The following is a 15,721-nucleotide window of genomic DNA, read 5'->3' as shown; positions in this document are numbered from 1 at the left end:
TCAGCATTCAGTCTGTTGTATACACGTCGTGTAGCCTCTGGAAAATTCCACTGTACACGCATGAAAGAATGACAGTGAAAAAGGCAAATACTGTCTTAGTATTAACAAGGTAGATTTGACCTCATAGAACCCCTGGAAGAGTCTTGGGGACCCCCAGGGCTTCCTGGTCCACACTTTGAGAACCGTTGCCCCAGGGAATAGTGCCATACAGGGAACTCAGCTTGGTCTTTGCTACTGGCAGCTTAGGCACTCAACAGTGCCAACTGCCCAATCAGATTTGGTGAGGGGAATCTGTTGAGTCTATGTGTACTAGCTTTATATGGATGCTGTAATAAATTACCACAAACTTAGTGGCTTAAAACAACACAAATGTATTATCTTACATTTTGGGAGGTCAGAAGACTGAAATGAGTTTAACTGGGCTAAAATCAAGGTGTCAGCAAGGCTGCAGTCCTTTCTGGAATCTCTAGAGGAGAATCTGTTTTCTTGCCTTTTCCAGCTTCTAGAGGCTGCCTGCATTCCTTGGCTTGCTCCCTCTTTACATCTTCAAATCCAGCCACGACCAGTAGAATCTTTCTCACCTCACACCACCCTGACTCGGACTCTGCCTCCTGCTTCCACATTTAAAGACCCTTGTAATGACACCGGGTCCACCCAGGTAATTCAGGATAATCTCCCTATTTTTAAGGTCAGCTGATTAGCAACCTTAATCCTATCTGCTACCTTAATTTACCCTTTGCCATATAAAATATATTCACAAGTCCCTAGGATTAGGACATGGACATCTCTGGGAGGTCATTATTCATCTACCACACTATGAATAACCCCTATCCCTGCCATCATGGCCACTCTGTATGTGGGCCCATTGAGCAAGACCCAGGGCAGATGGGGAAACAAGTTGACATCAACAGGATAGGTCATCTTGTCCACCTGCTCACTGAGACCCTCCCTCAAAATGGATGCCCTCTCAGGACATTTGTGTGGGTTAAAAATAACTTCAACACCTGTGCCCATTTCAAGCAATTCATCCATATGTCTTTCCCTTAGACCTCTTAACTCTTCATCACCAATCTCCCAATCTTCTTATTTTCAAGTCCCTGAACAGCTAGTCAACTTGTGAGCCACTGCTCATGAATCAGAGTAGATCTGTACCTCTGGTCATCTCTCCTTCCATGCAAAATGGACAATCTGTATAACAAGAACTTTTGCCCATAGAGGATACCTCTTCATCACTGTCTTTTAGAGACACTCTGAGTGTGGCTTTAATGTGGCAGTTATCCATTTGTGGCTGGTGCTCACATACCATGAGCATGTTTGGAAACCATGTCTGCTTTTTCCTCCATGATAACTTGCCATAGCAACTTCCCGACCTTTGGGTTGAGAGAGAAGCGGTGAAGCACTGAGTACCTACCACGGGAATTTGAGCCACCTGTTCCTGCAATTTCCTTGTGCCTTCTGGACTTGCTCAGACCTGATCTCATATATACTATTTAATAATAGAATGTTGCCATGCATGTCCAATATGATGATTAGATGGATCAGAAAATGTCCAGTTCCGGTTGCATGGGTCACTTGGTGTCCCACAGTCAGGCATTCAGTCTTTATCATGCCCAGCTGTGAGCCAGGAGCTGTTTTTAAGTGGAGAATAGCTATTGGCAGAAGAGGGCATGAATTAATCCAAAACCCTAAGGGTCTGTAACTGTACTGCCACTCTCCTACTGGAGCTTGTCCCTACAGCATCTTTTTCTGCCATAAACTTCTAAATCGTAAAGCTCATGTGACAGAGCAGCTTGCTCTGCAGTCTGGACCTGCTGTAGAGTCTTATCTTGCTGCAGGCCTCACTCAAAACTTGCAGTATTATAGGTTTTTCCAGTAAATGGGTAGAACAGCATGACCAGATGTAGTATATATTGCCTCAAAAATCCAAATGTTTTGCCTCTCTCTTTGTTGTAGGCAGTATCAGGTTCAGTAACTTGTCTCTCATTTTGGAGGCGATATCCTGACATACCCCAGACCACTGGCTACCCTAGAAACTTCACTGACAAGGCATTCCTCTGAATTTTTGTGGGATGTATCACCCTTCCTTTGGCATACATATGTTCTACTAAGAATCTAAAGTGCTTGCAATTTCCTGCTCACTAGGCCCAATTACCGTAATGTCATCAATATAATGGACCAGCATGTTTGGAACCATGTCAAGATGATCAGTATCCTTTGGACTATATTATGGCAGAAATCAGGAGAGTAAACAAAGCCCTGAGGTAGTAGAGTGAAGATATACTGCTGTCCCTGCTACACAAAGGCAAACTAATTCTGATGATCTTTACTTAGTGGAATAGAAAAGTAAGAATTTGGGGTCAAAGATGTACACAAGGGCAAGAGTTGTGTTGATTCGTTCCAGTAAAGATTTCATGTCTGGAATCACAGTTACAATTGGCATCCCACCTAGATAGCTATAGTAATTACAGTAATCTATAATTAATTACAGTAATCTATAGTCTTTCCTCAAGACCCAACTGGTTTTTGCACCAGCCAAATAGGTATGTTAAACTGAGTCTTAATAGGAATGACCCCCTGACATGTCTCAGATCCTTGATGGTGGCGCTAATTTCTAGAATTCCCTTAGGGATGTAGTGTTGCCTTTGGTTTGCTGTTTTGATGGTGGGGACATTGCCATTCAGGGGCTTCCATTTGACCCTTCCACGCCTAAGTGCTCTTTTACCATGAGTCAGGAAATCAGTGGTGGAATTCTGCCAGTTAATTTACATTGAGCTCACTCAGGCTAAAAATGAATTGAAAGCCTTGAACTCATGACTCGGTGCAAGGGTGGACATTCAAAAAGCCTCCAGAATGACTCTGAAGGAATCTTTGATTCTGGTAGTCACAGAGCAGATATAGCAGAGGACCAAGCCCAGGCCTTGATGGTCAGGGCCCCAGGGTTGCAGAGCCAGTTAAATGTGCAACCCTACCAAGTCTCTTATGCTAATGGAAAGGCACCGGTTAAGAAAGAATGGGGGGGCTTCCCTGGTGGCACAGTGGTTGAGAGTCCACCTGCTGATGCAGGGGACACGGGTTCGTGCCCCGGTCTGGGAAGATCCCACATGCCGCGGAGCGGCTGGGCCCGTGAGCCATGGTTGCTGAGCCTGCGCATCCAGAGCCTGTGCTCCACAACGGGAGAGGCCACAACAGTGAGAGGCCCGCGTACCACAAAAAAAAAAAAAAAAGAAAAGAAAAAAAAGAAAGAATGGGAAGCCCAGGCATGGGATGGGGACATTTGGTCAGAACTTGGAGCCCCCAACACCTCCTGAATCTTCCTCGTTGGTGAAGGCAGCAGCCCTACCCCGCCCCGAGCCCCCACCCCCCGTCTTCAGCCTGAGGAAACCAGCCTTCCTAGCATAAATATCCTGCAGGGACTTCACTTGGGGCAGTTTCCTCACAAGGGATGCTGATTTTCCTCAGGATGCACTCCATCACCTCTCATTGCCTCTAGGACCATAATGAGAATTCTTTCCCATTTAGTCCAGTTCAAGGCTTTCCATCTGTTTTTTTTTTTTCCTTTGTGTGTGTTTCCAAGGGCAATCAAATGTAGAGTCAGAAGGCCACTCCAGTCTTTGTAATCACTTCTGTCACCATAGTGACTAAGTGTCATAGCTACTTGATCTCCCAATATCTTACCAGTTCCTGTCACGCCACCACTGGTCATAAAGGCAGTAACTGTGGTGCCGCAGATAACCATCGTCCATTACCCCCGTCAAGGAGGCTGTTCACACACTAATCAAGATGTGTGAGCAACCCAATCCCAGAATCCCAGAATCCCAGCCAAGAATCTGTTTCCCGAGGCTATTCTGGTACCAATTATTGTAGCAGTCAGGGCACTGGATGGAAACAGATGGCACATTTAAAGGGGTAATTGAAAAGGGTTTGATGAAAAGATTATTTCAAAGTAGTGGGCACAGTTAAAGGAACCAAGAAAGGCTGGTGAGGTACTCAGGGGCTAGCAGTGGCAGGAAGCTTCACCACCCAGGGAGCAAGGGACAGTCCCAGAACCTGATGAGAGCTGCAGTCTTAGGAAATGTCAGCCTCTGTTGACCAGTGCAGAATGGAGAAAAGTGAAGAGTGGACTGGTACTGGCACATGGAGAACGCCAGACATGATGCATCATTTTATGGATAAGGAAACTAAGCCTTAGCTGCCCTCATGCAATTCAGCAAATAGGCTCAGTGAGGGGTGTGTGTTGGTGTGGAGAGACGGAAGCACAGAGCCCCATCCTAGAAGAACTGGCAGCCTGGTGAGGCAGACACACTCAGACTCATTTCCTTGTCTGTAACAAAGGATTCACAATTACTGCCCATGTCATAAACTCAGTAGAAGGATCATGCCAGTGAGAGCCAGGAAAGCAATTTTCCACCAAGGAATATTTTTTGAGGACCCACTGTATGCTGTTCTCTGTGCTCAGGGAGAGGATGGGGTTGTGGAAGGGAACACTTGTAGATAGTTGAAGCCCACCTTCTTAGTGCCCAGGGTGTCCTAGAGAGTGATGTAAGGAAGAAAGACCAAGGAAATTGAACCCAGGAGAGGGAGTCCCTGAGTCCAAGGTGGAAAGTCTGGGAGCTGCAGAGAAAGAGATGGGGGCAGCCTTGGTCAAGCATCTCTGGAGCTGTTTCTCCTTCCACATCCCCAAGGAGTCCCTGGTACCAGCCTGCATTGTGGAAGGCGGAGGGGGAGGTCAAGGGTGGCTCTGAAACAAGGTGGCAGGTCATAAGGGAAGACTGTGTTCTGATGTGATCTACGTCTGCTGGGCTGGGTGTGTGCCCTGGAGGACACACCACCCAGACTCACTGTTTCAGCAGCCCACCAGCCCTGGGTCCACTGGCTGGCTTTCCAGGCCCACTATCCAACCCCCAAAGGTCCCTTTTGCTTAGCCTGTTCCACTGGTTCTGCTTCGCTGTAGTGGCTGAATTTGAGCATAAACAGCGTGATGTTAGATGTGTATTAGTTTAAGCTCTGCTCCAGGGAGCAGACAGTTGCTCTGATTGGGAATTCACACTGAGAGGGAAGAGGGTTGGAAGTTATCAGCTCTCATTTAGCCAGAAGGGCCATTCTCCAGTCCTGACCACTACCAGAGCTTCAGCTTATTTATTTCCCATTCACCCCAGAAGCTGTGCCAGTTAGCACACTGAATATTAGAAATGGGTCTCACTGAGGGGGAGGGATAAATTGGGAGCTTAGGATTGACATATACCCACTACTATATTTAAAACAAATAACCAACAAGGACTTACTGTATAGCACATGGAACTGCTCAATATTCTGTAATAACCTAAATGGAAAAATAATTTGAAAAAGAATAGATAGATGTATATGTATAACTGAATCACTTTGCTGTACACCTGAAACTAACACATTATAAATCAATGTAGTCCCATATAAAATAAAAAATATTTTAAATTCATATTTACACTATAGTGTAGTCTATTAAGTGTGCAATAGCGCTGTCTACAAAAAAATATACATACCTTTATTGCTAAAAAATAAAATAAATTAAAAAATTTTTTTAAATTATAGAAATGGGTCTCATTGATAAAAATAATGGTGTCAAGATATATGGATTGGCTGGAGTATCATAGAAACACTCCACTGCCCTTGCCTGAACAGGGAATAAAAATCTAGCTACAGGGCTTCCCTGGTGGCGTAGTGGTTGGGAGTCTGCCTGCCGATGCGGGGGACACGGGTTCGTGCCCTGGGCCGGGAGGATCCCGCATGCCACGGAGCGGCTGGGCCCATGGGCCATGGCCGCTGGGCCTGCGCGTCCGGAGCCTGTGCTCCACAGCGGGAGAGGCCACAGCAATGAGGGGCCCGTGTACCGCCAAAAAAAAAAATCTAGCTACCAACAGTGGTTGCCTGTGGGGTTTGGGGATTGACCAGAAAGAGGAAAGTAGGAATTTTGGGGGTGATAGAAGTGTTCTATATCTTGATCAGGGTGTTATCAAAACCCATTGAAGGGCTTCCCTGGGCTTCCCTGGTGGCGCAGTGGTTGAGAGTCCGCCTGCCGATGCAGGGGACATGGGTTCGTGCCCCGGTCCGGGAAGATCCCACATGCCACGGAGCTGCTGGGCCCGTGAGCCATGACCGCTGAGCCTGCGCGTCCGGAGCCTGTGCTCCGCAACGGGAGAGGCCACAGCAGTGAGAGGCCCGCGTACCGCAAAAAAAACAAAAAAACAAAAACTCATTGAATTGCACATTTAGGATGTGTGCATTTTACTATGTGTAAATTTTTTTTTTTTTTTTTTTTTTGGCGGTACGCAGGCCTCTCACCGTTGTGGCCTCTCCCGTTGCAGAGCACAGGCTCCGGACGCGCAGGCTCAGCGGTCATGGCTCACGGGCCCAGCAGCTCCGCGGCATGTGGGATCTTCCCGGACCGGGGCACGAACCCGTGTCCCCTGCATCAGCAGGCGGACTCTCAACCACTGCACCACCAGGGAAGCCCACTATATGTAAATTTTATATCCATTTAAAAAATGATATCAAAAAATCTGGGGCTTCCCAGGTGGCACAGTGGTTAAGAATCCACCTGCCAATGTGGGGGACACGGGTTCGAACCCTGGTCCGGGAAGATCCCACATGCCGGGGAGCAACTAAGCCCGTGTGCTACAACTGAGCCTGTGCTATAGAGCCTGAGAGCCACAACTACTGAAGCTCTCGAGCCTAGAGCCCGTGCTCCACAACAAGAGAAGCCACTGCAATGAGAAGCCCGCGCAACCCAATGAAGACCCAATGCAGCCAAAAGTAAATTTAAAAAAATAAAAAATAAAAAGTCTAGTGACCAGCCCTGAGTTCACATCCTGGATAATTCACCCCTGCAGCACTCGCTGTTCTGCTGCTACTTGGGAGGCTCCTGGGAGCCTAGCTGGTTAGAAGTCAGCCCAGTCCCACAGCTAGAATAGCGTCCCATTCTCTGCAAGTTCACCATTCGTGAAAAGGTGAAACCAACCATGGGCTGGTGGGGCAGATGGACAATAAATAAGTGCACCCATCAAACAAGTGCCCTGAAAGATACGGAGGGAGCACTAGGAGGGGACCCTTTAGATTCATTGGAGAGCGAAGGGCTCTCTGAGCTGGTACCATTTAAACCACAGCTGAAGGAAAGAGGGAACCAGCCCTGATGAACAGTAGAGAGATTGTTCAGTCAGAGGAATGGGCAGGACAATGACATTTTTGAGAGCTTCAGAGGAGACAGTGGTCAGATTACACAGACCACAGACTTCATAGGCCAGGGGGGAAAGTGAATTTTTTTTTTTTTTTTGGCCACTCTGCGAGGCATGTGGTATCTTAGTTCCCCGAGCAGGGATCAAACCTGCACCCTCTGCAGTGCAAGATGGTGTCTTTACCACTGGACCGCCAGGGAAGTCCCAGAAAGTGAATTTTATTTGAAGTGCATTGGGAAATTATTCACATGACTTAAGCAGGAAAGTTATATTACCTGATTTATGCTTTTAAATGATTCCTTTGGGCCATATGGAGAATTGATTTCGGGGGTCTGGGATGGAAGTAGGAAGTAAGGAGACTAGAACAGTAGTCCAGGAAAAGGTGACAGAGGTCAGGACTAAGGTGCAGACAGTACTGATGCAGATGTGTGTAATTTAGAGGTATAATGACAGACCCTGAGAAGCTGTGTATGAGAAGTGAGGGAAAGGCAGGGATCAAGGAAAACTCCAGGTTCCTGGCTCTCTGACTGGGTGTGGGTTGGTGCAGTCACCCAGAGGGAGAACAGGTTTGGGGAGCAGGAAATCCAGAGTTCCCTTTCGGACATGTTTAGTTTGAGATGCCAGTGAGATGCCAGTGAGAGAGCTGAATGAAACTATCAGATAAGTTCCCACAGAAATGAGTCTGGAGCTTGGGGAAGAGGTTTGGGCTAGAGATTAAATGGTGTGAGTCTTTCAGTATCTAAATGGCATTTAAAGCCACATCACCAGATGAACTGACACTAACCTAGGGAGACAGTGTGGATAGAGAAGCAAGGAGCTGAATTCTGCCACCAACTAGTGAGTTTGAAGAGGAACCTGGGCTTCAGAGGAGATCAGAGCCTTGGCCAACCAGAGCCTTGCTTTCAGCCTGGTGAGACCCTGGACAGAGAGCCCAGCAAAAACCTGCTGGACTTCTGACCCACAGAAGCTGTGACGCAATAAATCTGGATTGTTTTAAGCCGCTAAGTCTGTGGTTGTGTGTCATATGGAATAGAAAGTGAATAGAGATATGTGTCTTGTTTTGTCGGGTGAAACAAGAGAGATATTACAGATATCCGTGAGCTATTGGAAAATGACCCAGTTGAGAAGAAAACACTTTGAGAATGTAAAAGAGGCGGAGATTCAGAGTCAGACACCCTTGAGAGAAGCAGGGTCAGCTTCTCCAGGGCCTGCAGAAGCAGGTGGGTTTGCAGATTTAGTGGCGGGAAGATGAAACATGTCGGTGTGATTGAAGGCTTTAATTCTCTTAGGAAAAAATGAGGCAAGGTCATCAAACAAGAATGAACCTAGGAAAGGAGGTACAAATTTTGAAGAACAAGGAGAAGAAATGAAACTATAATCTTGAGAGAGTAGAGAAGAAGGAAATTGTGCTTATTCAAAAAACATAGAAGAATTTTCCATGTTGAGTCCATTTTCTGTTTGAGAAAAGAAAATCAGTCAGCCTTAACTGTATGATTTTATCAGTGATCTTCAGATACTTGAACACAGGCACCAGAAGGATGAGTTTTGCCAAGTAAAATGAAATGAAAGAGGGGCTAAAGACTTAATATTGCAGGGATGTGATTGTCATAAGAGACCATAGAATCAAGAAGAGATCCCAAGAGAAGTAAAGATGGGAGGAAGAAGAACAACTGAGGTCAATGGATTGACATCTCCATGAAATGGGAGCATTAAGTGGGTGTGTATTAATTAGGGGGAAAGGCAAAGTGCTATAACAAAGATATCCCCAAATACAGTAACTCAACAGAAGTTTGTTTTTTTTTCTCATGTAACAATCCTGAGATGAGTGGTCCAGATTGTTGGGGCCACTGTGCTCCCTACGGTCATTCAGGGACTAGGTCTCTCCCATCCTGTGGCTCTGACATCTCCTAAGGTGTTGTCTTCATCTTCAAAGTCAAATCATGGCCCATGTTTAGCCCATTGGGAAAAAAAAAAGGGCATGAAGGGGAATGCACCTAAACTTGAAGGCCTGGGCTTGGAGGTGACACCCATCACTTTTGCTCACATCCACTGATAATAATCTATCATGTAGCCACATCCAGCTACAATGGAGTCTGGGAAATGTAGTTTCTAGCTTGGCAGCAAAGTAACCTTACTGCTAATACAAAAGAAGGAGACAACAGATTTTGATGGACATCTGACAGTCTTTGCCATAGGGGGTACTTTAGAAAACGGGCATGGTAATTTTCATATATGGATATCATAATTTAATAATTCACCTTTTTTTGAACACTACCTATTCTACCTAATTTGTATGTATTTTAACTAGTTTGCCAATTAACATCTTAGTACATAAGTCTTTGGGAGTGAAGTTTCTGGTAAGCATCTTCCTAAAAACATCTTCCTGAAAAGAAGATTTTTTTAGGAAGATGCTTATAATGAATAAGCATCCTTGAATTCTGACAAGCTTGTAATGAATAACCAGGCAAAACCTAAGCGAAATGAGTGAGGTTAGTCAAGGTGTGGAGCTATCTTTCCCTGAGGTCATTTGCCAACTTTGGGTTTGATAGCTGATGGGCTTCAGGTTTGACGATCTCACAAAGCCTAGGACCTAATCAAGAAGGAGAAGCTGATAAGAGACCCCAAGGGGCCACACTCTCACTGTAAGAGTGAAGCAGCAGAAACCATCCCACCCCCGCCCCTGGGGATTACAAGGAAATATGCCATGGTGCCGAAAAGAGCAGGAGGAAAGAAACCATATCCCTGAGAAGTTGCTTCCTGAAGCTGTCCCTTATGCATACAATTCACATCATCTATCATGGTCTACAAATATTCAGACTGTAAATTTAATTTAAAATGATCCTGGGCTTGTAATGCCCCCTAGCACCTGATAGAAGCAAATGCCCTCCGAAGGAATGCACCATCATCCTAAGCCTCAAAATTTCAACAAGTTATGTTTTTTAAAATGTGAACCGTTAACCATGCAAACAAGGGAACAAGTTATCATAAGTGACCATAAAGGAAAAATAGATACATTTAATTATATCAGAATCCAGAAACTCCACAAAGAGAATGAAAAGACAAGCCATACAATGGAATGATACTTGAACACATATAACTGATAAAGGAGTCTTATTTCAAATATATAAAGAACTCCTGCAAATCAACAAGAAAAGACAAACCCACCAAATAGAAAAATGGACAAATAAATTCAATGCATGCTTTGCAAAAAAAAGGAAATCCGAATGACCAATAAATACATGGAAAAGTGCTTAACTCCATAAATAATCAAGGTAGTGCAAAAACTATAATGAAATACCGCTATACACACACCAGTTGGGTAAAATTCAAAAGTGGGACAAGACCAAGTGGTCACAAGGGTATGGTCCAACAGGAACTCTCATACACTGCTGGTGACTATTAGCCCAACTACTCTGGGGGAAAGTTTGGCATTCTCCAGTAAAGTGGTATAAATACTCACATCCTGTGACCCTGCAACATCCCCACTGGAAAAATGCCCTAAGAAATGCATGGACTGTGCACCAGGAGACATGTACAAAAATGTTCAGAGGAGAATTATTTATGGAGCCCCAAACTGGAAACAATCAAAATACCTATCAATAATAAAGTAGCTAAGTCAATTTTGGTATAATCATACCATGGAATATTAAACAGCAGTGACAATAAACTAGAACTTCACAACAACATGAATTAATGTTATAAAGTCAGTGATGAGCAAAAGAAGCAAAACACAAAAGATATGTAGGGGATTTTTCCATTTATTTAAAATTCAAGAACAGAAAAATCTAAACTATATTATATAAGGACGGATAAGCTATATAGAATGATGAAACTATAACACCAGGCAGAGATAACCGTAAATAAAAGAATGATTACTCCTAAGAGGAAAGGTGGGGGTGTGATTGAGAAGGGGCCCATGGGGATCCTTGTGGTGCTGGCAATATTCTATTTCTTGACTTGGGTGGTGATTACACAGATGTTTGCTTTGTAATTGTACATTATACTATGCATTTATGTTTTATGCACCTTCCTGTATGTGAGTTATATTTTACAATCAAGTTTTTCAACAGAACAACTTTATGCCAATATATTTGAAAACTGAGGCAAAATGAATACATTTCTAGAAAACTACTACTTTCCAAAACTGAATCAAACAGTAATAAGGTATCTGAATAGTTCTATAATTAGTAACCTATGGCTATGTGACAAATTACAACAAACTTAGCAAATTAAAAACACATGTTTATTATCTCATGATTTCTGTAGGTTAGGAGTCTGGGCACATCTTAGGTGGGGGCTCTGTTTCAGAATCTCTCACAAGGCTGCAATTGTTGGCCAGGGCTAGGTCTTATCTGAAGGCTCAACTGGGGAAAGTCCACTTGTAGGTTCACATGGTTGTTTGCAGAATCCAGTCCCTCAAAAGTTGTTGGACTCTGGGCTTCAGTTCCCAGCTGGCTCTTAACCTGAGGTCACCATCTGTTTATTGCCACACGGACCTCTCCAACACAGCCACTTGCCTCATCAGAGGGTACAAGCCAAAAAGGCAATAGGGAGAGTCTAGGGAGAGTCTAGGGAGAGTCTGCCAGCCAGCCAGAATTTACAATCTTACGTAACCTAATCATGGAAGTGACTTTCCATGACTCCATATTCTATTGTTTAGGAGCAAATCACATGTCTTTCCCACACTCAAGGGGAGCAGATTACACAAAGACTTGATACCAGAAGGGGGTCATCTTAGAGTCTGCTCATCACATGAGTAAAGGAATTGAATCGGCAGTCAAATATCTTCCCACAGAGAAAACCCCAGGCCTCCATGCTAAGTTCTGCCAAGTATTAAAGTAACAATTCCAATTTTACATACACTTTTGTTCTCATTTCCAATTATTCCCTTAGAACTGGGAAATTAGTGGGGCAAGGCTCTTGATAAATGCTGCTGAATTTTTTTCCAGGAATGTTGTACTAATTTACACTATTACTATTTTCCCATATCTATTTTTTCCCAATATTTTATTTTGAAAAATTTCAAATGCATGGAAAAGTTGAAGAAACTGTACAATGGATGCACATATACTCACTGCCTGGATTCTACAATTGTTAACATTTTGCTATATTTGCTTCATCATGTATTTATCCATCAATGCATCTTACTTTGTCTACTTTAATTGTGGTAGAATATGTATAACACAAAGTTTGCCATTTTAAGCACTTTTAAGTGTACAGTTCTGTGGCATTAAGTACATTCACATTGTGTGACCATCACCACCATCCATCTCCACATTTTTTTCATCTTGCAAAACTGAAATTCTGTACCCATTAAATAATAACTCCCCATTCCCCTCCACCCCCAGCCCCTGGCAACCACCGATCTTTCTGGCTCTATGAATCTGACTACTCTAAGCACCTCATATGCGTGGAATCATAGAGGTTTTTGTCCTTTTGTGACTTGCTAATTTCACTTAGCAAAATTTCTTCAAGGTTCATTCATGTTGTAGCGTGTGTCAGAATTTCCTTCCCTTTTAAGGTTGAATAATATTCCTTTGTGTGTCTATACCACATTTTGTTTGTCTATCTGTTAATGGACAATTGGATCGCTTCCACATTTTGACTATTGTGAATAACAACACATCTTATATTTAATGCATTTAAGAGTAATTTGCAGGTGTCAGTACACTTCATTCCTAAACACTTCAGCATGAATAGCATTGACTAGAGTTCAATATTTGTTTGCAGTTCTTTTTTTCTTTTTCTTATAGAAATATAGTTGATGTACAATATTATATGTTACAAGTGTACAGTAGAGTGATTCACAGTTTTTAAAGGTTATACTCCATTTATAGTTATTATAAAATACTGGCTATATTCCCTGTTTAGCTTTTTTTTAGGGTTTTCTGTTACTTTCATTTTATTTTTTAAAATTTAATTTAATTTATTTATTTTTTATACAGCAGGTTCTTATTAGTTACCTATTTATTTTGTACATATTAGTGTATATATGTCAATCCCAATCTTCTAATTCATCCCCTCCTCCAATTTTTCCCCCTTTGTGACCATACGTTTGTTCTCTACACCTGTCTCTCTATTTCTGCCTTGCAAACTGGTTCATCTGTACTATTTTTCTAGATACCACATATATGTGTTAATACACAATATTTGTTTTTCTCTTTCTGACTTGCTTCACTCTGTATGACAGACTCTAGGTCCATCCACGTCTCTACAAATGACCCAATTTTGTTTCTTTTTATGGCTAATATTCCATGGTATATATGCACCACAACTTCTTTATCCATTCCCTCTGTAGCTTATTTTATTTATTTATTAATTTTTTGGCTGCGCCGTGTGGCTTGTGGGATCTTAGTTCCCTGGTCAGGGATTGAACCCCAGGCCCTCGGCAGCGAAAGCACCAAGTCCTAACAACTGGACCACTAGGGAATTCCCACTTGTAGCTTATTTTCTACACAATAGTTTGTACCTATTAATCCCCTACCCTTATAATGTATTTATCCTGATCCCTCTCCCCACTGGTAACCACTAATTTGTTCTCTATATCTGTGAGTCTGTTTCTCTTTTGTTATATTTGTTTGCCTGTTGTATTTTTTACGTTCCACATATAAGTGATATCATACATTATTTGTCTTTCTCTGTCTGACTTATTTCACTTAGCATAATACTCTCCAAGTCCATCCATGTTGCTGCAAATGGCAAAATTTCATTCTTTTTTATGGCTGAGTAGTATTCTGTTGTAGATACACCACATCTTCTTTATCCAGTCATCTTTTGGTGGATGCTTAGGTTGCTTCCATATCCTGGCAGTTGTAAATAATGCTGCTATGAACATTGGGGTGCATGTATTTTTTCAAATTAGTGTTTTTGTTTCTTTCGGATATATACCCAGAAGTGGAGTTCGTGGGTCATATAGTAGTTCCATTTTTAGTTTTTTGAGAAACCCCCACACTGTCTTCCACAGTGACTGCACCAATTTACATTCCCACCAACAGTGTACAGGGTTCCCTTTTCTCCACATCCTCACCAACATTTGTTATTTGTGTTCTTTTTGAGGATCGCCATTCTGACAGGTGTGAGGTGATATCTCACTGTAGTTTTGATTTGCATTTCCCTGATGATTAGTGATGCTGAGCAGTTTTTCATGTGCCTTTTGGTCATCTGCATGATCTCTTTGGAAAAAAAGACCTCTATTCAGGTCTTCTGCCCCCTTTTTTACTTTTTTTTTTTTTTTTTTTTTGCGGTTCGCGGGTCTCTCACTGCTGTGGCCTCTCCCGTTGCGGAGCACAGGCTCCGGACGCGCAGGCTCAGCGACCATGGCTCACGGGCCCAGCTGCTCCGCGGCATGTGGGATCTTCCCGGACCGGGGCACGAACCCGTGTCCCCTGCATCGGCAGGCAGACTCTCAACCACTGCGCCACCAGGGAAGCCCCCCTTTTTTACTTTTGAGATAAAATTAGACTCAGTGAAATGCACAGATTATAAGTGTACCATTAGATGAATTTTGACAAATGCAGGTTTCCATGTTACCCAGACCCTCATCAATATATAGAACACCTCCATCACCCCAGGAAATTCCCTCATGTTCCTTCCTAGTCAATCCTCAGTCACCCTTGTCCCCAGTCCCAAGGCAGATACTGTAATCATTTTTTTAACCATAGATTGGTTGTGCTTGTTCTAGAACTTCATATAAATGGAATCATATACACTATGTGTTCTTCCATGTCCGTCTTCTTTCCCTCAGCCTGTTTCTAAGATTCATCCATGTTGCTGCCATCTAACAGTAGTCCCTTCTACCTTACTGGTTAGTGTTCTATTGTAAGTATACAGTCAGATCTATTGTCCTGTTGATAACACTTGGGCTGTTTACAATTTGGGCTTGTCAATAAAGCTGCTATGGATCTTGTTGTCCAAATCTCTTTGTGGGCATATATTTTCATGTCTCTTTAGTAAATGCCTACAAGTGGACTTGCCAGTCACAGGGTAAGTATTTAGTTTTATAAGAAACTGCCAGATCTGTTCCCCACCGTGACTGAGCCGTTTTATCCTCTCACCAACAATACACGAGCATTCCAGGTGCTCCACACCCTCAGTGTCTCTTGGGACTGTCTTTTCATTGTTAGCCATTCTGTTAGGTTTTGCAGTGGTACCTCACTGTGGCTTTAATTTTAATTCCCTTGACAACTAATGATGTTAATCATCTTGTCTTATGCTTATTGGCCAAGTTCATATCTTTCTTTGTGGCGTATCTGTTCAAATCTTTTGCCCATTTTAAAACTGGGTATTTGTCTTTTTATCATTGAGTTTTAGAAACTCTATATTTTCTGGAATCAAATCATTGGTCAAGATATGGGTTTTGTGAATATTTTCTTCCACTCCGTGGCTTGTCTATTCATTTTATTAAAGATGACTTTTGTGATGAAGTCTAATTTACTGTTTTTTGATGGTTATTGTTTTCTGTGTCCAGTCTAAGAAACCTTTTCTCACCTACAGATTGTAAAATTTTTCTCCTATTT

The sequence above is a fragment of the Hyperoodon ampullatus genome (assembly GCF_949752795.1).
Source record: "Hyperoodon ampullatus genome assembly, chromosome: 2".
In the NCBI taxonomy this organism is placed as follows: domain Eukaryota; kingdom Metazoa; phylum Chordata; class Mammalia; order Artiodactyla; family Ziphiidae; genus Hyperoodon; species Hyperoodon ampullatus.
The sequence above is the reverse complement of the archived record's forward strand: the minus strand, read 5'-3'. Positions refer to the sequence as shown.